Source organism: Emydura macquarii, unplaced genomic scaffold (genome assembly GCF_026122565.2).
Source record: "Emydura macquarii macquarii isolate MOO-44397 ecotype Brisbane River unplaced genomic scaffold, CSIRO-AGI_Emac_v2 contig_2846, whole genome shotgun sequence".
Classification (NCBI taxonomy): domain Eukaryota; kingdom Metazoa; phylum Chordata; order Testudines; family Chelidae; genus Emydura; species Emydura macquarii.
In genome coordinates this window covers 401,292-427,233 of record NW_027132983.1, presented here as the reverse complement: position 1 = coordinate 427,233, position 25,942 = coordinate 401,292, and the positions used below count along the sequence as shown (strand labels likewise).

General features: G+C 46.0%; 1 protein-coding gene across 2 annotated transcripts in view; it reads right to left on the bottom strand.

The window, feature by feature from the left end:
* Positions 1-25,942, bottom strand: part of HEMK1 (HemK methyltransferase family member 1) — a 103,436-nt gene that overhangs the window by 8,949 nt on the left and 68,545 nt on the right. The window contains exons 10-11 of one of the 2 annotated variants that reach the window (XR_010923669.1): positions 16,001-16,063; positions 15,415-15,468 (exon numbers count right to left, since the gene is read on the bottom strand). The gene's annotated coding sequence lies outside the window, so the exon portion shown is untranslated. The remainder of the gene's footprint in view (positions 1-15,414; positions 15,469-16,000; positions 16,064-25,942) is intronic. The other variant, XR_010923670.1, reaches the window with a different exon arrangement.

The following is a 25,942-nucleotide window of genomic DNA, read 5'->3' as shown; positions in this document are numbered from 1 at the left end:
GAAAGCCACATACTTCGGTAGAGTTCTCTCTGGCTTCCCTGTCCTGGACTCTCCTTGTCCTTCCATCAAAAACTAGCCTCCCCATGAACAGACACAATTTTTTGTCTTTAGTCTGTCTCTGGGTTTTATACTGCCCATCTATCACTGTAGTATCAGAGTGCCAGATTCGCCTACCCATCAGGGCTTGTTGCAAACTTTCTGCCTTATGAAAAATGTCCTCATACCCCAACTACTAGACCTGTTCCTGCCAGACTGTTCCAGGAACTAAGAAATCTATTGCTCTAACTTTAACTTCCTCACTGATCGCTCATTTTAAGCTTTCTCTGCCACTGCTCTGTACTGAAGCTAAAAGGAACAAACCATTTTTTTGGTATGCAACCATCCCATATAATTTTTTTGCTGCTGTTTCCACTTTTCTCCTATGTCATTATCTTCTTGCTTACCATTTTCCCTGACTGCTTCTCATATATTTGCAGCTGCTGTATAATGGTCACTTGAGGCACTCTTTTTTCCTACACCCAGATAGATTCTTCACAGCCATTAGGCTAATGGCACATCAGGGACAGAGTGTGGCACTGGACTGCAGATCCTTCACGTGGCTGTGCAATTAGACCACAAGGCCAGCCTGAAGAGGGAGCTCTTCTATTCCTGACTCCAAACAGAACAGCCTCCAGGATAGAGAGCACCTCCCCAGTGACGCAGTAATAATTTGTATCTCTATAGTGTTTTCCACCTGAGGACTTTCCCAACATTAATAAATCCTCACTGTCCCCTCTGTGAGGTAGTTCAGTATCATTATGCCCATTTTACACATGGGGAAACTGTGGCACAGAGTGGTGCCATGATTTCCCCAAGGTCACACAGCAAGACTGTGGTACAGCCAGGAAATGAACCCCGGTCATGTGACTAGCAAGACCATCCCCCTCCATCTATGGGCCAAATTCAGACCTGATAGAAGTGGCTATAGCTTAATTTAATTCCATGGAGTTTGCACTTAGTCACTCCCATCAGGTCTGGATTTGACCCTAATTGTCTGGTATGAAGTAATATTCATATCTTGTGTGTCCTCAAGTAGCATTAACAATTGACTACCCTCCTCTCCAGTTTCCCCAGGGTGCACTGATAATAGAACTGTCTGTTAGAGGAGCTGTTCACCTCCAGGGGAGTCATATTGGAATGGCCCCTGGCTCCAGCTGTTCTGTTTTGCAAGGCACCGTCTCTATTCAAACACAGACCATGTAGAATAGCTGACCAGTACAGCATGTGGACTAGCTGAACAGCTGATGGTACTTTGATTTGCTGAGTAAAGAAAAAAATTAATTTGGCCCTGGTGTAACTCTACTGAAATCACTAGACTTACACCAGAGATGAATTTGGTCCACGATGTTAAATTATACTTTGAATATGCTAATTGCTCCCAAATTCCATGTTTATGGGAGAACCCTATGCATTGTGCAAAGACCTTGGAAAACAGCTACGTGGTCTCTTTTGATGCAGAGAGTTTTAAACGTGCACATGTGAAGGAGAAGAGATTCAGAGTTGCTTGTCTTTTGTGTGTATGCAGTTCCTGACGGCAGAGAATGTCTGTTTCTTGATGCTCAGAATCTCGGTTACTTCCAGGAACAATGAGCTAAACTCAGCTGCTCTTCCCAGCACCAGCTGAGGGGGCCACAGGCAATGGAACATTGTGTTATTCTTGGAAGGCAGAGGAAAATAAGGCATTGGCAGGGCTGTATGAGCACTCCTTCCCTGACAATTCTGCAACCCCTGCTGTAAAACTGGGTTCGTTCTTTTTATCAAATAACTTCCAGGGCACTGAAAGCAGTTCACTGACAGTTTGCAAGCAGAAAGAGTCTGAATTCATCAAACCACCAAAGATCAGATCATTGTGTGAGCGATCATTTGCCCTGCCCCCCACCCTCTACATGGCCTGTTCAGTTGCAGTGTGACCTACTATACTTTTTAACCTTTTCCCCAAAATAAATACAGAACCCTCCAACATCACACAGCTCATGGAAGCTATTTCTGGCTATTCTGTCAACATACAATACAAACTGCAAAGGCTGACTGGATATTGGGATCATTCCCAGCAGAGCTGTCCATAGAGGGAGTTTACAATAACCCTTATCACTATTCTCCTGTGGTAATGGATGGTCTCTCTTTTAAAAGGCAATAATCTGGTTCACAGGTGAAGTATGCTGAAGTGACTGCTCACTGAGCCATTCAGGATAGAGACATAGAGCAGAGCTCAGCACAACAGTGGGAGAGATACAAAGGGAAAATAAAAATCAGATTGAGTCTACTTTACTCTTCTCTGAGCTGGCTATGAAAATCAGGGGGTTAGTAATGAGCTGAGACAAAAGGGAGCTCTGTTGGAGAATCTGATGTCTCGGCAGCTTGCCAGGCTGATGCATTACACAGTCTTTCACCTTAAAGCACTGGTTCAAACTCAGCCTTGATTAGCAGTGACTGGAATTCATTATTGTCTAAAATTATTAGCCAGTGTGAACTGAGTTGGTGGGTCTCAACTAGGTTCCTAGTAGACTGGTGTCCTTCTTGGGTGTGGCAGCAAAGAGGCCAATGAATGAATGGTCTATAGAGCACCTCAGTCCCACAACTGACCACTTGGTCAGGGTCAAGACATGTTCCTGCAGGGGGAGGAGTAGGAGAAGCTTACACTGCTGTTCCTTATGATGTATAGTAGCTGGACCGTAGATAAGTTAGCCCTGGAACCTGAAGTCTTCTATCAGTCCATCACAAGTGCTACATTCATGTAAAACATTCCCTTTCATTAGCTGCAAGGGAGCAGAAGGTAGATGAGTCTGCTCATGAGGCCTCTGCAAAGTTCTCTGCATGCCCAGGTCCCAGCCTCTCAGGTCTCACAGCTTGAGGTGACTTTATTATATTACCTTTAACAGGCTTCAGCATTGCTCTGTTGCAAAAAGGGAGGCCAGCACCAGAGTTAACAATGTCTCCAGATTAGTGAGCAATGCAAAGTCATCAGCAAATCACTGGGCTGGTTTGCATGTAAATAAACATTTTCCACTTACAAGAGCTCCGATTTCAGAGTTCTCAGACACCAAACACCACCCAAAAGGTTTAATTGCTCTGCTGTTCCTCAGAGATTTCTATTCCCCATTGACCTGAGACATTATTCAACATTACCATATTTAAACTGGAATCAGGGAATGGGGAACCTAGAAGAGTCTCTTTGCACTTGTTTGGATCGCTATCATCCAGTCATTGGACTAAATCTGAATCTGCTGTAAATCATATTGTAAATGCTGAGGTACATCAGATAAGGATCTGGCCCATTAAGTTTAATTAGAGATGGGCCCAAGCAACAAAATTTAAATTTGGACAAGAATCTCAAGGACCCCCATAACCTAGGATTTGGGGGTTTGGTTTGGGCTCATGTCTATATTTAGTGTACTGTACTATAACTGAAGCACTAAAAATAGATTAGTTTCTGAGCAATTAATCAAGGACCTATTCCTAGAATCACAGAGAGCTGAAATTAAGATAGCAGAATTCATGGTAATCAGCCTCATGGAAAGAGAAGGAACCTAACATCAGTTTAAACAGCAAACATACATTCCAGTTAGATAAACATACTTTTGTTTGAGCCAGCTATAGCTGCACCGTGGCCCAAAGATCTAGAATTGCATGAAACACTTGTGAGCTATCCGAACAGTAAACTCAGGAGGCTGCAGTTAATGCACAAGGAATTACGAAGCATGGTCTAATTCCAAGAGGACTAACCTTACTTGGCAAACTTTCAAATAGTTTGAAGAACACTGATCCCCCAGGCTCAGAGGTTGTGGTCACTTTGTCCCATAGCTCCCTCCAAGTTTACGGAACACTCCGGGGATGGCTTGGACTGTAAATTGGCAGGCACAGCATGTCCTTTTAATGTTATGTCATGGTCAGTGGTATTTTTGAGCATTTATAGCTACTGCTCAGGCTTTCCTATGTGAGTGGGTCTCCTGAAATCCCAGGCCCTTTAGATAATGACGCAGCTTCGATGCATTGCTCTTTATTTCCTATCCTAAACCTCTATGTAACTGATGCTGAGAGAGCTGGTACCAGCTCATGCCAAGGCCCCTAGGCCTCACTGAACACCGATAAATGCATAGCTGGAACCCAGTCTGACTCACCTGTGTATTAGCATTGTTAAAACAGAGATTAATTTTATAAGAATATGGTGAGTGTTTAGACTTGATGAAATGCTTGTAGGATGCTGCATGTATTGATCTCACTTATAACAGCTGTAGCCCATGGTGTAAAGTTATATTGATGGTTTGCATTTTGGACCTCTACAATTGTGTAACTCAAACAGGAAAGAAGCATTAATTAGTGTAAAGTGCTAGTACTGCACATAAGAAGGCCCAGTGCAACCAAAGGAGCCATAGAGAAACATCAAAGGACAAAGGCATGGAAGATTACCCTTCCACCCCCCATACACTCATGAAGAGGACACAGGCACTAACACTTGTTGCATCAGTTTGAGCTCTGGGGGAAGGGAATAAAAATCCCTGACCAGAAGGAACTGCATCACTATGCTGCTTGGAAGTTGGAGAGGGCAATATTTCTAAGCATAAGCAAGGGATCCCCAAGCTGCTCAGCTTGGGTTAGCAATAAAGGACATACAGAATTTGCACATTACAGCAGCTTCTGCTACCTTTTGAAACCTAAGACTATAACTAATTTCTGCATATATACATTTACCATATGTTTACCTGCTTTAACCTTGTAAATAACTCATTTCTTTTTCTTAATGAATCTTTAGTTAGTGTAGCCGGGAGGACTGGTCCCTCTCTGAGGAGGACCCAGAGAGGGAGCCAGACCCACCCTGGCTGATAGAGCCCCCAAGGGGAAACCCTGGCCAGAAGCAGGTGGGCAGGGCCAGGCCTTTAAAGGCCAGTCCTGTCAGCTCAGTCAAGAGAGGATGGCTGAGGGGGAAGGATACTTCTCCTCCTGAGCTCCCAGCTAAGGCTGGGCTGGAGAGCCATGCTGAGAGGGTGCGGCTGGCCTTAACCCCAGCCTGGGGATCCGTGGAGGCCTCACCCAAGTTCCCTGCTGCCTGGGAGCTGGAGGAGGGCCCACCGGCGTACCCGACTGCCTGGGAACCGGAAGAAGACCCACTGGGGTTCTCCGCTGCCAGCGAGGCTGAGGAGAACCCCCCTGAGACACCCACAGCCTGGGAGCCGGAGGTGGGCCCGCCAGAGCAGTACAGAGCCTGGGACCCAGAGAACTTACCGGCCCTACCCGTGGCCTAGGGCCCGAGGACCTGGAAGAGCTGCCCTCCGAGGATGAACCCATGGAGCTGCCAGAGCTGCCATCCGTGGATGAGGAGGGCCTAGCGGGACTACCAGGCCCCAGGGACCCAGAGGAGGCAGGTACTGGGGGTTTTGGGGAGGAAGAAGCCCAGGGGTAGCCACAAGTTAGTGGCTGAGTCAGGGGCAACCCAGGCGGTGTTTTGTGGCTGGAGCCCCGCCAGCCCTGTGGCAAACGCCTTTGCCACTGCCAGGGCCCTGGGCTGGGACGCAGTGGAGACGGGCGGGCCTGCATCCCCTTCCCCCCTTCCCTAACAACCCTCAGAGAGCCTCACCCGCCATACCGCTCCAGAGAGCGGCCTGCCTACCTGGCCAGCCCTGCCTGGGGGCTCAAGACTACTCCCGGTGGGAGGTAGCCGGGAGGAGTGGTCCCCCTCTGAGGAGGACCCGGGGAGGGAGAAACCCGGACACTGCTCCCCGCTTTCAGGGACATGTCTACAGTTAGCTTATTACAGGATTGGCTACAAACACTGTCTTTGGTGAGAAATCTAAGGTACAACTGACCTGGAGTAAGTGACTGGTCCTTTGGGACTGGGAGTAACCTTAATATTGCTGTGATTTCTGGTGTAAGGGACCATCTATCACAAAGACAGGCTTGCATAGGTGGCTAGATAAATCAAAGTGCCCAAAGGGACTGTCTGTGACTCTACGTTAAAGGCTGTTGTAGTGCTTGAGGAGTTCACACTTGATACTCGGTTGGTGAAATCTAAGTATAGAACACACAACCAGTTTGGGATTTGTGTCCTGTTTCTTAATGGTCTGTCCTGAGGTTGGCATTCATGGTTGTGAGCCACTCTAGTTAGCTTGACAGTAACATTGTTACAGTGTTTTTCTAGCCCACTGGGGACTGTGTTCAGTGGCGGATGAAGTGATCCCTGTGAACATACACAGAGCAAAATTCACTCCTGAGAATGGCATGGAAGCTCAACTTTGGAATTCATGTGTGTGTCTCCTGTATAGCACCATGCACATTGTCAGCACTTAAGTAATAGAAGGGAAAACAGGACATGCACTAAAGCAGAATGATACCATGGAGTATTGCTGTGCAGACTTGAGAGCAGAATTTTGCCCACAGCTTGTGAAGTACCTTCGGATCTTTTGTGTTGAAAGGGCATTCTGTACGGTATAAACTATTTCACTTAGACAGCAGCACAACATCCCACAGAAGGGAGTTTTCTCCAAGGTGAAACAGCAGATAAGAGTACATGGATGGGATCTATGTTCCTTTACTCTGCTCTTCCTGGATTTGATTACAGCAGACAGGTCTCTATTTCTTGAAGCTCAGACAAGATCAAGCTGCCCCCAAATGTTTCAGCAGTAGATTGACATGAGAGGGAAGTGCTAGGTAGAGATTCAGATCTAGTGCCTAAGCCTACAGCACAGTCAGAACTTTGGCTTAAAAAAACTGCTCTCCATACTTCTAGTTTGATCATGCACATCAAAACTGGTTTCCCAGTCAGCAAGAGTAAATATTCTCTTTAGGAATGCTGCCTTGGAATGGTAATTAACTTAATTTAGTTTGTGTAGTAATCTCTCACTATAGTCTGTGTAGTAATTTAGTTTACCATTCTCAAGTGTTCCGTGTTCTGCAAACAGGCAGAAATGTTATTCCAGAACTTTAATAATATTTTCAGGCAAGGATCTTTAAGTGTTATCATCCCTGTTTTAAACATGGGGAAACTGAGGCTCAGAAAACTATCCAGGGAGACAGAGTAAATCAACAGAAGAGCCAAGACTACCCCTTCCCTGCTGTAAGTTTCAACCTCAAGTCCACATTACATAAATTATTGAAAGTCTAAAGTACATTGGATTTTACTTTCTCTTAAATGAGAGGGACATGTATGTGGTTTATTGATCCTTGATTATTGAACAGATCCTCGGATCCCAGCATTGGCATGGGTATTAGCAGCCTACTGCCAGAGTCGTTGCTATTTCTCCTGGCTGCAAGAACTTTTCTAGCTCTTTACAGCACTCTGCACCAAGTTCAAATTTCTTATCCTTGCTTTCAAAACCCTCCATCACACAGTCCTGCCTCTCTCTCTCCTGGGCTCCATACCTACTCTCCTCTCCTCTCTGCCTTTATGCCAACTTCAATACCCCTTTCCTCTCCTCCCCGCACAGACTTCTGCCCCTCAAACCTGGACTGCTCTCCCTGAACCTGCTCAGCAAGCCACCTCCCTTACTTCATAAACATCCCTGCTGAAACTTCTCTAAGAGGGTGAGAGGAAAGGTTGTATTATATTAAAGTTAAATTTGGAGAAAAAAAATGCATGGAGCCATCCAGCTGACTCTCTGATCATGTGATCTTACTATTTAATCTACGTTTCTGGAGGCAGGGACCCACCTTTTCATAGATTTTGGGTACATCTATGCTGCAAAACAAAACAACCCAAAACACCCCACCTCTGCAGCAAGTCTCAGATCGGTCAGCTGAGTCAGTCTCACAGAGCCTGCACTAGGGGGTGAAAAACAGCAGTGTCGATCTTCAGGCTTGGGCTTGACTCACTGGGTTTCAGAACTTGGCCTCCAGCCTCAGTGAGAACATTTACACTGCTACCTTTAGCCCCGTAGCATGAACCTTGTGAGCATGAGTCAGTTGATCCAGGCTCTGATACATGCTCCTGCGTGTTTCTTTTTTTCCTTTCAGTCTAGACATGCCCTTTGAGGTCAGCAGTGACCTTATGATCACATTACCTAAACTAACTCAGGCCACAAAATTTTAGCCAGTCATTCCTGACTTGTAACTTGTGGTTGAACTAGAAAGAACAGTTACTTACCTTGTAACTGTTCTTCGAGATGTGTTGCTCACGTCCATTCCCAATTAGGTGCATGTGCGCCACGTGCGCTGGTGCTGGAATTTTTTCCCCTAGTGGTACCCGTAGGGCTGGCTCTAGCACCCTCTGCAGCGGCATGTATATGTGCCCATATATAGGGCACTGCTGGCCCCCCTCCCTCTCAGTTCCTTCTTACCAGAACTCCGACTGAGGGGACGGAGGCTGGATTGTGGAATGGACATAAGCAATATATCTCAAAGAACAACAGTTACAAGACAAGTAACCATTCTTTCTTCGAGTGCTTCTCATGTCCATTCCCAATTAGGTGACTTACCAGCAGTATTCCTGGTGGTGGGAAGAAGTTCATAGGCATGACGTTTGTAACACCATTCTACCCGAGCCTGCTGTGTGATGGCATAGTGTGATGTGAAGGTAGGACATCGAGAGTATGTAGCTGTCTCTCCTCGCTAGAGTTGTGAGGTTTTGGACAGAAGACTGGCAGGAAAATGTCTGTTGAAATGAAAGTGAAATATCAACATCAACAGGAACACTAGGAGAGGTCATAGCTGGATTTTTATCTTTGTAAAAAACCATGTAGGGGGGTTCTTAAGTTAGGACCTTACTCTCTGATACCCACCTCATGGACGTCATTGCTATTAGGAACGCGACCTTCCAAGACAGGTGCATGAGGGAACAGGAAGCCAAAGGTTCAAAGAGTGGTCCAGTGAGCCATAAGAGAACAAGGTTCAGATCCCACTGGGAACCGAGTCCTGCATTGGTGGTAAGAGCCTTTCCAGACCTCTGAGGAATCTAGCTGTCATATCATGTGAAAAGACCGTTCTGCCCTGCATGGGAGGGTGAAAGGCAGATATCACCACCAGGTGCACTTTAACTGACAAGAAAGCCAAGACATCTTGTTTTAGGTAAAGCAAATAGTCCAAGATCACCTGGATAGGGGATTTTGTTGGCGAGACATCCCAGCAAGCTGCCCAGCAGGCAAAATGCTTCCATTCGGCTAGGTAAGATCCCCTGGTGAATGGCTTCCTGCTTTCTAACAGAATCCTCTGAACTGAGCCGAGCAGGATTGCTCTTCCCAGCTTAGCCATGGAGCATCCACTCTGTCAGGTGCAAGGGGGCTAGGTCCAGATGGAGCAGCCGACCGTGATCCTGAGAGAGGAGGTCCAGCTGCAGGGGAGAGTTCAAGGGCAGGCCACAGGTAGCTCAAGTAGCATCCCAAACCAATGCGGACGTGGCCACACTGGGGCCACTAGGATAACCTGAGTCCTGTCTTTCTTGATTTTTATGAGGACCCTGTGTATTAGAGGTATCCATGGGAAGGCAGGCATATATGAGATTGCCCAACTAGGGCAAGAGAAAGGGATCAGTCAGTAAGCCGCTGTCAAGCCCTTCAAGTGAGCAGAACTGACTGCATTTCCTGTTCCCCTTGGTAGCAAAGAGGTCCATTTGGGGAGCGCCCCATCTTTAGAAGATGAGTTTGGCCACTTCTGGGTGAAGTGCCCACTCATGGTGAGAGCAGAAGGATTTGCTGAGATGATCCGCTAATGCGTTCTTGACCCCGGGAAGATGCACCACCTCCAATTGAATGTTGTGACCCACACAAGTCCCACAAGCGTAAGGCCTCCTGACAAAGGGCTGAGGATCTGGCCCCCTCTTGCCTGTTGATATAACACACCAAGCCACGTTGTCCGTGAGAATTTGAACGACCTTGTTGGAGAGGTGAGGTATGAATACCTCGCAGGCTAGTCGAACTACCCTGGGTTCTCTGACACTGATGTGCAGAGCTAGCTCATCCCTGGTCCAGAGGTCCTGGGTTCTGAGCGCACCAAGGTGGGCTCCCCACTCCAGGTCTCAGGCATCAGAAACTAACAACATTGGTCATAGGGCTGCGAAAGGCACATGGTGTGGTTTTGTCCACCCCAAGAGAGAGGTAAGTATCTGCGGAGGGACAGTGAGAATCATGTCCAGATGGTGTCTGGATGAGGAATATACCATCGCCAGCCACATTTGCAGAGGTTTGAGGTGCAGTCTGGTGTACTGGACTACATAAGTGCAGGCTGTCATGTGGCCCAGAAGACTGAGGTATATCCTCGTCGTAGTAAGAGGGTGGGCCGATATTCGGGCTATGAACTCCGACGCTGCCTAGAACCTGGCCTTTGGCAAGAGTGCTCCAACTTGTGTAAAGTCCAGGACTGCCCTGATGAACGCTATTCTTTGGACAGGCCTGAGTGTTGACTTTAGCTCATTCATTAACAGGTCTGGTCCACCTGTCACTTGCTGGGCAACCTCGATACTGTGTTGGACTTGCCTCCTTGACCGGCCCCTGATGAGCAAGTTGCCCAAGTAAGGGAAGACCTGCACTGCTCAGCCTCTGGGGTGAGCAGCCACCACCATTATGCATTTGATGAACACGCGTGGCGTGGTTGAGAGGCTGAAGGAGAACACCGTAAACTGCTAGTGTCGCTGGCTCACCATGAATCGCAGGAACTTCCTGTATCTGGGAAGATGGATATATGGAAATAGGCATTTTTTTAAGTCAAGGGTGGCATACCAGTTGCCTGGATCCAGAGAAGGGATGATAGTGGCTAGAGAGACCATGTGGCACTTCAACTTCTTGAGATCTCGATTGAGGACTCTCAGGTTCAGGACAGGTCTCAAGCCCACTTTTGCCTTTGGAATTAGAAAGTATCAGGAATAGAAGGCTTCCCCCTCAGTTCCTGATGGACCTCTTCCACTGTGCCCACTTGCAAGAGGGCCTGCACTCCTTATATAAGGAGTTACACTCATGAGAGGGATCCCTGAAGAGGGACAGGGAAGGGGGATGGGAGGGCGGAAGTGAAGTGAACTGGATAGTGTAACAGCGGGTAGCATATTTAACACTCAGCAGTCTGATGTTATGGTAGCCCAAGCCAGGCGGAAAGGAGCAAGGCGGGAAGAAAATAATTGGGGGGTCTGGATCCCTGATAATGGCTGGTAGATCGTCCTGGGGCGCACCTTCGAAAGTTCTGTTTCACCCCTGGGGGGTGATGGTTTGAGCTTGACTGGGGGGCAGTGGCGATGAGTGGCCCTGACAATTTTTATAACCTCTATTCTTTTATAGGACTTCCTCCAAGGCTGCCCACCAAACCTCTGCGACTATTGAGGCCTGAAGTGCCTTCTGGCAGAAGACCGGGTATATAATCCTAGAGAACACAGTGTAGCCCTCAAGTCCTTCTGCCCAGGCATCCTGGAATCTGTTTGGTCTGCAAACAGAGCTGTGCCATCAAAGGTGAGGTCTTGAATGGATTGCTGGACCTCTTCCAAGAGGCCAGACGACTGGAGCCAGGATGCTCTCCTCATTGACACCGCTGAAGCCATAGACCTGGCTGTGGAATCAGCTGCGTCCGATGTTGCTTGGAGGGAAGCTCTGGCTATCATACTCCCTTCCCTCCAGGATTGCTTTGAACTCTTGTCTGGCGGCTTGTGGCAGGGAGTCAGAGAACTTCTCCAGTGACTGCCAGATGTTAAAATAGTATCTTCCCAAAAGCACTTGTTGGCTGTATACCAGCAGCTGCAGCTTGCCATCGAATAAACCTTGCACCCAAACAAGTCAAGCTTTGTAGCCTCTTTATATTTTGATGTGACGCTCATCTGGCCTTAGCCGTCTTGCTCATTGGCAGCTGTGATCACCAATGAACCTGGGGAGGGGTGGGTGTAGAGATATTCAAACCTCTTGGCAAGCACATAATACTTCTTTCCCGCCATTTAGACATGGGGGCAGGGAGGCGGTAGTCTGCCATAGTGCCTTGGCCAGTTTCACCACTCCCTCATGCACCTGGAGAGCCACCCTGGATGGAGTTGCTGTTGCCAGAATACCAAATAGTTCATCCACTGGCTCCCTAAGCTCCTCCACCTTGAGTCCCAAGTTGTTTGCCATGCACTTCAGCAGTTCTTGGTGGGCTCTGAAGTCATCTGATGGGGCAGCGGTGGAAGGTCCAGTGACCCCTGGCTCACTGGAGAGTGGCACCTTGGTGATGGGGAATGCTGCAGTGATCTTAGCACAGGTTTTCCTCTTGATAAGCTCCCAGAGGGGGCAGCCAGCTCTCAGTGTGGGGGCCTTCCTTCCTTGGGTGTCAGCAGCACCGGGATTGCCATGAGGTCCTTCATCGCTTGGAACGCCTCATCTGTAGTGGGAACTGTCAGGTGCCAAGGACTCTTGCTGCTACCTGGAGTCGGCGGCGGGTTAGGGACAGGGCTTGACGCCTGCATAGGCGGAGACCCTGCCAAGGCCTGCGGGGAGGAGTGGCCCAACGTGGGTCTCACTCAAATCCCCGTGCTCTTCTTAGCAGACTTCGGTGCTGGCGAGTGTCCCCAATCCGTGTGGGTCTTTTCAGCCACTTCTTCGGCACTGGAGATGTTGAACGGTGCCGCGAAGACTATGGCACCAGAGTGGCACTCTGTGCTGACGCTGATGTACTCTGTGCCGACTCGGACCTCGGTTCTGATGCCGGCCTGAGCGCCGATTCCATTAGGACAGCTCTGAGTCTGATGTCCTGGTCCTTTTTAGTCCAAGGATGGAAACTTTTACAGATTTTACATTTTTCCCGCATGTGAGCTTCCCCGAGACACTTCAGGCAGCTCTGGTGTGGGTCATTCAATGGCACCAGCTTCTTACACGAAGTGCAAGGTTTCAAACCCAGGGACCAGGGCATGCCCCGTCCCTGGGTCAAACGCAACTAAAACTAACACTTAACAGCAAAGACTAACTATGTACACTTGTAATAAATAAACCACTAGGTTTGACAAAAGACTTGCAGGAGTAAGGGAACATTCCAGCACTGTCACAGGGGTAAGAAGGAACTGAGAGAGAAGGGTATATACGGGCACATACATGTGCCGCTGCAGAGGGCACTAGAGCCGGCCCTACTGGTACCACTAGGGGAAAAAATTCTGGCACCAATGCATGTGGTGCACACATATCTAATTGGTAATGGACATGAGCAAGCACTGAAAGAAGAACATATATTTCAGAAAAATGTCCAGTCTTGATTGAAAGGCTACAAGTGATAGGAAACTGCTGCATCCCTGAGTAAGCTATTCCAATGGTTAATTTTCCTCACTGTTAAACATTTACTTTTTTCCCCCCAGTTTGCATTTTCCTGACTTCACCTTCTTGCCACAAGGTGTTTTTAGACCTTTGTGTCTTACATTAAAGATCCCTCATATATCAGAAATCTTATCCGAGAGGGGCTTGAGGACTTTTCATTTTGTGCATGTACACAGCCTACCACCAGTGTAGCCTCTCAGTACTATCACAATGCAAATAAACATTTGAAATTAAATATATTTAATTAATCATTCTGAGTCTTTTCCTGTCCCTACACGCTTATGATGACCACTTTTTGTGTTGTGTCAAATCTAGATTGTAACACTTCAGGGCAGGAACTCTCGCTTTGTGCATACTTTTTGGCACTCAAAATGTAATAATGAACCTGTTCACTTTCATATTGACTTGAAGGCTTTTGTTTAAAGTTCCAAATATGCTGTATAAAGAGCAGTAACATTTTTAGTATGTTATTCTTTTACAATTTGGGCCATTCTGTCTAACCAGACTGGTTGAGTGATGATTCCGTGCCCCACCCAGGCTCATCAAAGACTTGTCTGATGGAGACAAGTTCCCCCAGAGCAGTTTGGGTTACTTGGTAGTACTCCAACAAAAATTTCTTGTGTACATGGTGGCGATAGGATCACACCTTTTTTTAGTGGGGGAAAAAGGGAGGAATATATTATCTAGGCATGTGTAACATGCTGGTACTGGCTTGTGTTTAACAAAGTGCATTTTGAACGGATTATAGAAATCTTTAAAAAGCGTAAGACATTTTTAAAAAGCATACAGCCCATAGCTTCTGCAGCCAATGTCTGTATGTTAAAAGCTGAGATTTTCAAAAACAGCCTAAAACTAGCTCCTTACATCCTGACTTAAGCTCTTAAATAAGTGGGCGCATTTTCAAAAGTTCAAAGCACCCAGCAGCTCCTACTGGCCCCAGTGGATACGTCTACACAGCATGTGATAGTGAGCCTCCCAGCCCGGGTTGACAGACTCAAGCTTGTGCTACGGTGTTACAAATAGTGGTATAGATGTTAAGGGTGAGGCTGGGCTTGAGTTCTGAAGCTTAGGGTGGGGGATGCCAACCCAAGCTCCAGCCTGAGATGCAACTTAAAAGTGCTGTCTACACAGTTATTTTTAGTGTGGGCCTGAATCTGTAGACAGACTAGGAGGCTTACAATCATGGCCTGTGCAGATGTAGCCAGTGGGTGCTCAGCCCTTTGGAAAACTTATTTAGAGGTAAAAATTTCCAAAGCATCTAACTGACTCAGGAGTCTAAGTCCCACTGAAAGGCTCCTAAGACAGCTGGGCTCTTTAAGAATTTTACCCTAGGAGTCTAACTTTAAGCCTCTCTTTGAAAATCACGGACAACTGCTCCCGTGATTCTCTGCAACCTTCTTTCCCTCAAGTTGTTACTTTGCCTCTTTAGAAAGAGTTGAAAGTTTCTTATGCACTGATACTAGGGTGATGAGAACAGTATAAAAACCTAGATATACCGTTTTGGTTCTCTGTTCTATCCAAGCAACACAGGCAGCCCTCCGACACTCTCCTCCAGGGGACATGTGAACTGTGCTTAGCGCAGCTCACAATCCAGGTGCCAAGTCTCTTTTCTAAACCTCCCGCCTAAGAAGCCTCAGCTGGGACAAACACAGAGCAGGTGCTGGTGTTTAAAAGGCAGTGAGTAGGTGTACTTCTGGCCTTGATGAAATTACTCCATCAGAAGGAACTTTGTTAGAGTGTGACAATGTGGTCGCCCCTGGAATTCATGCTGGGAGGCACTTGGGAGCTCTCTCGGGATGCTTGGTATAAATCCTGTTGACTCAGCTCACCATAATAGAGACTCAGCAGGAATGAGCACCAGGAGAGGTATCTGTTTCAGCTGCTGTCAAGCTCCTAGGGTGCCTCATTGTTTGCTTTATGCAACAGTCATAAAAAGCCCCCGTCTGTAAACACATAATTAGATATTTTACATCTTTTGGGCCTCTTTAATTTAGGGTGAAACACAGTGAGACTTTCATGCAACAGAACAGGGAGGGGGAAGATTGTGCTTAGAGATCATGTTTAGTGCAAGGTCATTAAGTATAAGCACAGTGCATTTGCATCAGATGGTTCCATGCAAGAATTCTGGAACAGCACATGCTTAACCCATTGGTCTGGAGTTATAAACCCATGCTTCTCACCTCTCAGGAGCAACACTCACCCTTGTGACCAGGAGCACCTGTCCAGGTACTATCAGTGGAAAAACTGAAATGGTCTTAAAACCAAAATAAAAGAGAGACTAGATGAGTCTGGTTGACTGGTAATGGGTCACAGGGCACCATTCACTTGTATGGCATCAGAACAAATCTGGCTTAAGTTTGTGGTGACATTCAATGCCATCTAGTTTGCCATCTAATGGCTACTCAGTGACCTCTCTGAAAGGAGCTGCTCTCAGTGCTAGAGGGAAGTAGTTAAAAAACTCCCTTTGTTCCAGGTCGCCAAACATGTTTTGAACAAGCTCAATGGGCCTGTTTGTCTTCCACTGAAATCGGTGGAAGCCAAAAGAACAATTCAAAAAGAACCTACTAGAATTTCCACTAGGGCATCCATTTTCTTGTGCACAGAAGCCAGCCTTACAAAAGTGCACCAGTCACATCACTGTTGTCAGACTCAATAGGAAGGCAGAGGACCGAACAGAATTGGAAGGTGAATAACACTATCTCCTAGAGAAGATTCCTGAACGTTCAGGGCACCTCACCAGTGTGGTGCACAGAAACCTGGTCCATTGTTGCTTATGCTGTACTTACTTTGCGGGTATAGAAAGAGGGCTGTGGTCTTAAGGGCTGTTCATCTGGCACCTTTCATTTCATCTGTAAGAAGAAGGAAAAAAAAAGCAGAAAAGAAAAGCTTAGAAATCCACATTCTAGCACAGATACATGTGGTATTATTTGAAACCTGTGTGGGATCCTCCTCCTGATCAGAATATGCTTATCTTGCAAATCCAGGGCTATCATTCAAGAGAGAAGAAATATCAATTTTTATTTGCACTCCATAAGCACATAGTGAATACACCAGGCATGAATTTGGCACATTGCCTTCAAACCCTAACTCATATTTTCTGTCACAGAGATTTTGCTTTTACCTATAAAATGGATAGAGAACTGGCTAGAGCATACGGTTCAACGAGTAGTGATCAACGGCTCCATGTCTAGCTGGCAGCCGGTCACAAGCAGAGTGCCCCAGGGGTCGGTCCTGGGGCCAGTTTTGTTCAACATCTTCATTAATGATCTGGAGGATGGGGTAGATTGCACCTTTAGCAAGTTTGCAGATGACACTAGACTAGGGGGAGTGGTAGATACCCTGGAAGGTAGGGATAGGATACAGAAGGACCTAAACAAATTGGAGGATTGGGCCAAAGGAAATCTGATGAGGTTCAACAAGGACAAGTGCAGAGTCCTGCACTTTGGACGGAAGAATTCCATACACAGCTACAGACTGGGGACCGACGAGCTAGGCAGCAGTTCTGCAGAAAAGGACCTGGGGGTTACAGTGGATAAGAAGCTGGATATGAGTCAGCAGTGTGCCCTGGTTGCCAAGAAGGCTAATAGCATGCTGGCCTGCATTAGTAGGAGCATTGCCAGCAGATTGCGGGAAGTGATTATTCCCCTCTATTCGGCATTGGTGAGGCTGCATTTGGAGTATTGTGTCCAGTTTTGGGCCCCCCCACTACAAAAAGGATGTAGACAAGTTGGAGAGAGTACAGCAGAGGGCAACAAAAATGATTAGGGGGCTGGAGCACAAGACTTATGAGGAGAGGCTGAGGGAACTGGGCTTGTTTAGTCTGCATAAGAGAAGAATGAGGGGGGATTTGATAGCAGCCTTTAACTACCTGAGAGGGGGTTCCAGGGAGGATGGAGCTAGGCTCTTCTCAGTGGTGGCAGATGACAGAACAAGGAGCAACAGTCTCAAGTTGCAGTGGGGGAGGTCTAGATTGGACATTAGGAAAAAGTTTTTCACTAGGAGGGTGGTGAAACACTGGAATGGGTTACCTAGGGAGGTGGTGGAATCTCCCTCTTTAGAAGTTTTTAAGCTGCTGCTTGACAAAACCCTCGCTGGGATTATTTAGCTCAGGTTAGTCCTGCTTTGAGCAGGGGGTTGGACTAGATGACCTCCTGAGGTCCCTTCCAACTCTATGATTCTATGATAATAACCTCAGAGCTGATAAGTTTTTATATTTCTGCTGTAAATTGATCCTGTTCATGCCTGCTAAGTGACGGACACAATTTTTGTTATTTAAAGCCCCGTCTGAAAAAAAAAAAAAAAAGACTAATATTTTACACACTCTCTTGTACCTCTTATTAGGGTATGTCTATACTGATGGCGGCAAATTGATCTTTCTAGATCAATTGAGTGGTCAATGTAGACCTGCTCAATCGATCAAGAAGTCAACTGAGTAAAACCACCCCCTCAAGTAGTGTAGCGCTGCGTCAACGAGAACGGTGTGCAGTGAAGACACCGTGCAGAAGGGAAGCACAGCAGTTGACGGGAGTTACGCAAGCTACGCAGAGTAGCTTGCATAATTCCCATCGACTGCCGCCGAATCGCCAGGTCAGTGTAGACCAGGGCTTAGATTAAAAAAAAAAAAAAAAAAAATAGAGTGGAGATTGCACCTTAACTATCCGTTGCAACTCTGAAATGCGTAATGGAGCAGACAGACTATATAACTTTTAGCTCCACTCTGAATGATTTATTCTACAATAATTAACTCACAGGTATATATATATTTATATATATAGTTCCTAATACACAGTTAGAGCAAAAAACACAGAAATAGTAATGAGGAAGAGAGCTACGAAATGAAAAATAAAAATGACTACATTGAAAATTTTCAGCTTTTTTTTTTTTTTTTGGTTGATTTGTTTTCAGTTCTTTTGCAAGGGAAAAAAATGGCATTTTTTAACCTGATCTAAGGAGGACCCTCCCTCCTTATATCTATTAATATGAGTATTTTTAGAATACTTTGCGGTCAGATTTTTGAAAAGCAGTCAGTGTTAGTCTAACTCCACTCCCCTGGAAATGAATGGAAGTTTTGCCATTGACTTCATTGGGATCAGAGTTAGGCCAGTGTTAAGTGAATTCAAAATCCCATCCTTAGCACACACCAGCCAACAACACATGGTCTAGAGACAGACAAAGCAAAAAAGTCTCCCATGTTGATGCAGCCATTCTGTCAAGCTCACAATTAATTTATTCATACATACTTACATAATAAAGCAGCAAGAAAGGGGGAAGGAAGTTATTTCTGCACTTCTTGAGTTTCAGAATGTTGTGCAATTAACCACAACCGAAAAAAAATATTATGCACAATTCTATGCTTTTGACTCCTTGGCTATTTATAAGTTATGGGACTACCATAGGAAGAGGTAGGAATTTAGTTCAACAAACTTAATATAGCCCCTACTACCACCTGGCTCAGTCCTTCTCTTTTTGGGTGGACACCAATCTGTTGTGATGGCAACTGCTGAATCCCATGTGCTGTTAAGCTCCTCAGGTCTGGGGAATGACTGGTCCCTGTCCCTAGCTCTGGGTCTCTCAGGCACACAGCTCAATGGGACCGCATAGCCCAGCTGCCAAGATCCTGGAACCAGTGCCTCAGCCTTCCTGAGCCCCTAGTTGCTTAGGCATGTCCACCCCTCTGCCTCCTGTGATCACCTGGCTATGCAAGCTATGTTTTTCTCAATTAAGCCTGGCATTAAAGCCAAGAAACACAGGCTTAGCAAAGGAATTTCTTAAACATACACATTTTACTCTTAGAGAGCTCAGGAGAGATACAAATCTGTAGAAAACAACACACACTTGAATTTAATACCATTGGTCTGATCTTTTGTGGTCTTTGGGTTTATTCTAAATCCTTTGGGGGGAGGGGCGGCAAGGCCCTCCAGCCTTCACTTCCTCCAGCTAGATCTTCCGTTTCTGGTGATAAGATGGCTCCTTTTGCTTAGAGAGCATGCCTTTTATAAAGCAGCCTCTGACACCTTTTCTGTCCTGGCTCTTCTCTGGCCATGCTGTGGATTTTCCATGCTGCAACCACCTGCCTGGTCCTCCAAACTTCTGGGAAGAATCATTCAAAGTCAGCGACCTTGCCAGTAGAAACCCCACTGTTCCAATAGGGAAGAGTTGTTGACACTGATGGCCCTGGATTGCTCTGTCACTGCTTTCCAGGCATAGTCTCCACACTAGGAGTCAAGTTCCTGCTACAGCATGAACAACGAGAGTCCTGTAGCACTTTAAAGACTAACACATTTCTGCAGGCATAAGCTTTCCTGGGCTGCACGATGATCTGACGAAGTGGGTTGCAGCCCACGAAAGCTTATGCCTGCAGAAATGTGTTAGTCTTTAAAGTGCTACAGGACTCCCGTCGTTTTTGCTGTATACAGACTAACACAGCTACCCCTCTGGAAGTTTGCTACAGCATGAATGCTCAAAGTCCACTAAATATAACTGCTGAAATAGAAGTTGAAATACAACAGATGATCACAAAATAAAAATGAAATTCATAAGTGGACACAGACATAGCTCCTGAACGGTCACACCTCCATCTTATTAGCACATATAATGCCCCAGTACAATCACCATGCTGTTCAAAATTAATTATCCTGATTCCTGTTTACATTAAGGCCCCTTTACACTGCTCTGGCAATGCATTAGTGCCTTAAAGTGGGTGCAAATGTAATTAGTTCCCTGACAGAGTAGTGTGAAGCAGCCTTAATGCAAATGAGAATCAGGCCCAGGTTACTTTAACTTTACCTTTCCATTTACAGTAACTTAGCTTGCTCTTCAAGGAGACATACGTCTGATTTCTCTAACATACTATCAGATTCTGAACGACTCCAGTAGCAAGTGTAAGAGGAGCATTTGGCATCCCACACCAGCCAGGCAAACAGGCCATTTGTCATGTGACATTATAAACAGACTCCAACTCAACCATTTAAAATGTGCTAGAGTTCACACTCACTAGCTCCTGGTCCACTACAATGTCTCAGCATGCACCATGGACCTCTGCTGGAGACAGCCTACACTCAGGAAATGGGCAATTATCATGTGATTGGTTGTTTTTAAGATTGTTTGACAACTTTAGAGATACAACACAGGAGATTGTTAAATACAACAAGCAAAACATTGCTAAGTACAGTCCCACTGGGTTGTTCCCTGCTCTTGTGGTAGTTGTGATGCCACAGCATGGGGCAGGATCTGATATGTTCTGGCCAGATGAGGTCAATAATCACTAGCAGATACAAGTGTAAAAAGAAAAAGCATTCACATTTTGAGGACTTATGCAGCTATCATCACAGCAGCCCTTCAAATTCTTCCTTATAGAGAATCTATCAGAACTGGCCCAGCAAACAGGAAGGTCACTAATCACTTATGATTCTCATTCCAATAGCTAACCCCATTCTACACATTCCACCAGAAAATTGTGAGCAAGGGGTGAGAGGCAACAGATCAATCTGAGAGTACACAAATTTCAGGTTGAATTATTAAAAGTCTGGCCATGTTGTAAGCAGTTGAAAAAAGTGATTATAGTGGGAAGTGTAAGGCAACCTCAGTAACAGGCATTGGTACAAGTGCATCTTATAATAAATATCAGAAAAAATATTGCCAGATAAAATATTGATTTTATTTGATTGTGTTCTTCTCCCCCACACGAGTCTTAGATTGTAAACTTTTCATGGCATCACTTATGTCTTCATATGTCTTTGTACACAAAGGGATCAGGGCCTCTAGGCTCTACTATAATGTAAATATTAATTAATAACAGATTGTTTCACATGGAAATGCAGAATTAACAATAGGAAAGAGAAAGATAACGTAGGTGAAGACTGGATAAGTCAGAGTAGCAATAGCCAACCTTGTTATGACTCGAGAAGTAGAGCCAGAATGCGGACTTGAAAGGCAGTGTAACAGAGACTGACAGATGGTAAACACAGCATGGGAGGGAGATGGGTGGGCTTTGGGTGAGGAATAGAGAATTGGAAACTTGATCGCATTTGGCTGTGAAGAGACGTGCACAGTGAGGCCCGTGTCTGGCAGTGAGCTAAATAAGGCTGTGCTGCGTTGTTTACCCAAGGAAGATCTGAGTGGTGGATGTTACATACCATGGGCAAAATCCTGGCCCCATTGAAATCAATGGAAAAATTCCCACTGACCTCGATGGGGGCTAGGATTTCACCCCACATACATGGGCAGCACGGGAAGGGTTAAAGAGAGTGGCAGCCTTGACTCTATTTCCTGACTTGTGGGGATTTCTCTCAGAATCTTACATCGTTTTCTTTGACTTCTGCTGGAACTGATTTCTCCTGCACTGCCAGGCACTACCCTCTGCTCCAAACCCAGACCCTTCCTGATCTCCACCGCCTCATCCTCTCCTCTCACCGTGCATCATTTCTCGATATCATTTCAGTGCAATGAGAAGCCTATGTCCTAGCTGTCCTTGGCCTGAGATGTTAAAAGGAAATCCAGTCATTTTTGGGCATGCCTATTGCCAGCAATGGCACCCATCTTCATCACTGGTATCCTGATACCAAACAGCAGTGCGCCTTTGCTGTAAGACAGCTTCTCCAGTCAGTCCTTTAGAGACACAGGGATAAATGCACACAAAGTCAAATCCAGAGCAAGTATCTTGGCTAAGCACTGGGACTCGCTGCTGGCGATGGTGGTTGTTGGAAGATTTCATCCCATCCATGGTGGAGAAGAGCAGGGTAACCTTAGTGGCACCCCTTCTTCTGTTCATTTTATCACCTCACCCTCCCACCCCCTTTGTCTATTCTGTCCACCTCTTCTGTCCAGTCTGACACCTGGGCTGAGCACGCAAGGGCCCTGATTCTGCTACCTAGGATCCTCCACATCCAGCAAGCTATGGGTAGAATTTGCCCCTACAGGAAAGACTCTGCTCCTAGCCCTAGTGGAATCTGGCCCTCTGTTGCAAGCAAAAGGTGAAATGACTAAAGGATAGCATCATGTCACTTGATCCTGAGCCAAGCTAAAGTGATCGGGTCTGGGTGTTGCCGCATTCCCTCCCCTGCAGGAGTAATAAAAGGAGTATTTATAACCTGTTGCGCCTGGCTCATCTTTCAGGGAAGGCCGCAAGATCCAGTTCACCAGTTCTTTGAGTTCTGCAAGGGAGGAGAGAGAGGAGGAGGAGGAGAGGCACAAAGCTCCTCATGCCTTCCTGATGATGGCAGAGTTCCTTTTGGGCCATCACCTTTTCTCGATGATGGACAGCAGGGTGCCTGGCTCTCTGCAAGTAGTCACACGGCAGCCATCTCCCTCTGAAAGTGGCCTCAGCCGCTGGGGTTAACAGGGGTGACGCTCAGCAAACGTGAAGGGTGTTAGAATGATACGACGAGAGAAAGAGGGGTTTTCTTAAATCAATGTGTATTCAAATCTGGCTTCTCTTGTTCTGCTCTCAGTGGTTCCCCAGCACCACCTGGGGGACATAACTTCTCCTGGGAGAAGAGGGGAATTCACTCTTCATGGTTACTCAACACAGGGATCCCCCCTTGACTGTTCTACAAGTAAATCTCCAGCCGAGACTAGAAGTCACACTCTTGAGGTGAGGGAAGGAGAATTCACTTTTGGGTTCATGGGCTTAATGGGATAAACAAACCCTCTGTTCAGTGTCCCTCCCAGCTGCCACAAGCCAGTGGAAAGACAGGCTCAACCCCGAAGGGAGTTGTCTCATCCCGCACTTGGAGGGGGTAGGATTGCACTTGTATTTGGGAAAACTCATTCGCTGATTAAAAAAACCTTCCTCTTCCATTCAACATGATCATCTTGGCTAGCTAAAGACTAGCCTCCCATTTCCTTTAACTGGAGAAGGCTGACTGGGTAGCTCCAGGAACATCCGTTCTTCCATCAGCTTCGGGGTAGGGTCTGGCACCTTCCATTACTTTTTACACCATCTCATTTCACTGGGACAGCTCCTGTGAACATGGTCATGTAACTGATTGTGTTGCCACCTGCCTGCATTAGCCTGCTCGGCACTGAGCATCCAAGGAACCCTAGGCACCACAAGGGAGAGGTTACCCATTTTTGTGACAATTTCACCAATTTAAAGTGAGGAAACAAAGTCACACAATGTGTTAAGAATGTGTTAACAGGAGATCTAGCTGAACCCATTGCTCTGTCTCAGATGAAGTCTGGTCCTGTGGCTAAAGCACATGATCAGCAGCCAGGAGAAGTGGGTTTTATTTCTGGCTCTGACATTGACTTTGGGCAAGTCACTTGAGACATTTTTCAAACAGCCAGTGATCTGAGGGAACTGCCGTTTTATTGACCCTACTGAGCCCGAGTTTCAGGATTGCTGAGCACCTGTAACTTCTACTGACTTCAAATAGCAGGTGGACATAGACACAGAGTTTAGGAAAAGTGAAAAGAGAATTATACTTTTCCCTAAAGCTCAATTAAAGTTTCCTCTCTAAATACTACCTACAGGCCAGATCCTGCACCACTGAAATCAACAGTTTTGATCACTTAAATAGAAGCAGGGTCAGGTTTCCAGAGCCCCAACCATAGATTCTGAGCCATGTGGATCACTCTGAAGTGATTTCTAAAACTTGATTAGGAATTAGTGAGTACAGAATTGGGAACAACAGCTAAGTGCAAGATAAAAAAGAAAAGTCACTCAACAGACTAGAAGGATAAAGAGTGCACATAGCTAAAGTTAACCGAGAGAAACAACAGACAAGGGGATCATATGCCATGCTCTTGACTCTACGCCTGCATCTCCATTGCACAGATGTAAAGAGCTGCCCCAAGAGCAGGGCAAAGGGGGTGTGAAAAACTACTATTCCGATTGAAGGTAAATAGCTACACAAGATACAGGACAATTGAGAATTGGGCCGTCTTTCTTCACCATTGCTGTTTGCTGTGTGACTGAAGCAGGTACTAGGATGATAAGTAAGAGGTTTGTCTACATATAAAGTTCAACAATTTAACTAACAGAGTTTAGAAACCTCTTTAGTTGAATCAGGACAATGCCCTTCAATACAAGACACTCCAAATGATTTAACTTAAGCTCTCAGAGAGAGAGTGGAGTAATAGAGGGAGAGAGAGTTACAAAGGTGTGATTTTGCTAATCCTTAGTAGACGATGTGTGGACTACAATATGAAAGTTTGTAGAAGCTTTCAGGAGAGAGAGAGAGTATTCATGCAGGTTACTTTTTTTTAACCTATGAGAAAAACCTTCTCTTTGAGAAATACTGAGAAGATCTTCTGCTTCCATTCACTTAAAGAGCGGAGCTTGATCTTTCCTATGGCATGGAAAAGCTCATTGCTGCTCAGGCAGGTTTTCTAAGCTAGACTGGAAAAGGGATAATAGAAACAGATACCATTTGGCCATGTGGACAAGGGAAAGCATCTTCTGACACAGAGAAAATAAAATTAAATCATTCTGAGCGAGATCAAACTGTTAGCACCTTCCAGCCTGCAGCCACTGCATAAAGAGAGAAAGCTAGAATGAGATCCCTGCCTATCCAAGAATTACAGATCCAAGCCCACCATATATGAATCTAAGCTCTGACATCTTGAAAGCACTCACACTCCATAACTTGGCACTTTGGTGTCTGGAATGCTTAGAGCCCCAAACTACAAGAGTGAGATAACTTTGTGGGAATTATTCTGTCTTGACAAATTCAGACCTGATAGAATTGACAGTCTCCAGGTGGTGATGAACATTCTTTGCTTCCTGTATTGGTCTTTCAGTAACTATTAATAATGCTGGTCTTTATGTGCTGATGACAGGACTGTGAGATGCAGGGCTGTGAAGGCTGCTCTCAATAGGTTGTGCTCATGGGCTCCTTGCTCATCTTCATTCGGGTAAAATGAGACTAGGCTTCAGTTATGTCTCTCTTCCCACTGGGGAGATCACAGAGAAACATGGGAGACATTTCTAAAACCTTGGTAGCTTGCCAGTGTACTGCAAAGAGCCAACCAGCAGTGGCAGGCAATGCTCTGGAAAGTATAGGAGATCACCACCAGAGAAGTCTAGCTTCTCCAGATCACTCACGCCCACATCCACAGTAATACGACAGAAGGAAAAGAATAGCATAGAAAACAAAGTATCAAATCAGTATCTGCCTTGAGAAAAAGACAGTGAACTTCACTGCAACAGGGAGAAGTGCTCCACGGTCTCCAGGCCCTAAAGAAAGTTTCCTGGGAATGGAGGTAAGGAGATGGACACTAGGTTGGTTTGAACAGGACAGCAGTTTGTTAACTAGTGGAGCTTCTACCACATCATGCTGGGGTCCGCCCCCATGATTCCCTCCCACTGAACTTCTCTGCTTCTACCAGAAAGTTTTTTTGAAAACATGGAGACAGTGTGATTCAGGGAGGTGTCAAGAAGCAAGACTGACAAGGCCAGATTCCCTTCTCCCTGATAGGTTATTACCAGAATTCCTGGGTTCCACCCAACCCTCTTAGAGGTGTGGAATTTTTCCTAGTCACTTTCTTCCTTAGCATCTCTCCCTCTGGCTTGTGTCAGTCATTAGTGGCAACTTTTAAGCTGCTCTCCTTATGCAATTTGTCTTACTGCCAAGCCAGCATCAGACATGAGACCAAATACCTTGTGTCTGCAAATGAGTAACAGAGAAAGCATGCAAGGAAGTGAAAATTAAGCAGGGCTGTAAGATGGACATTTTAACAGGAACCAAGAGAAAAGCAGATTGTTACCAGATGAGCAACTTTTTCTC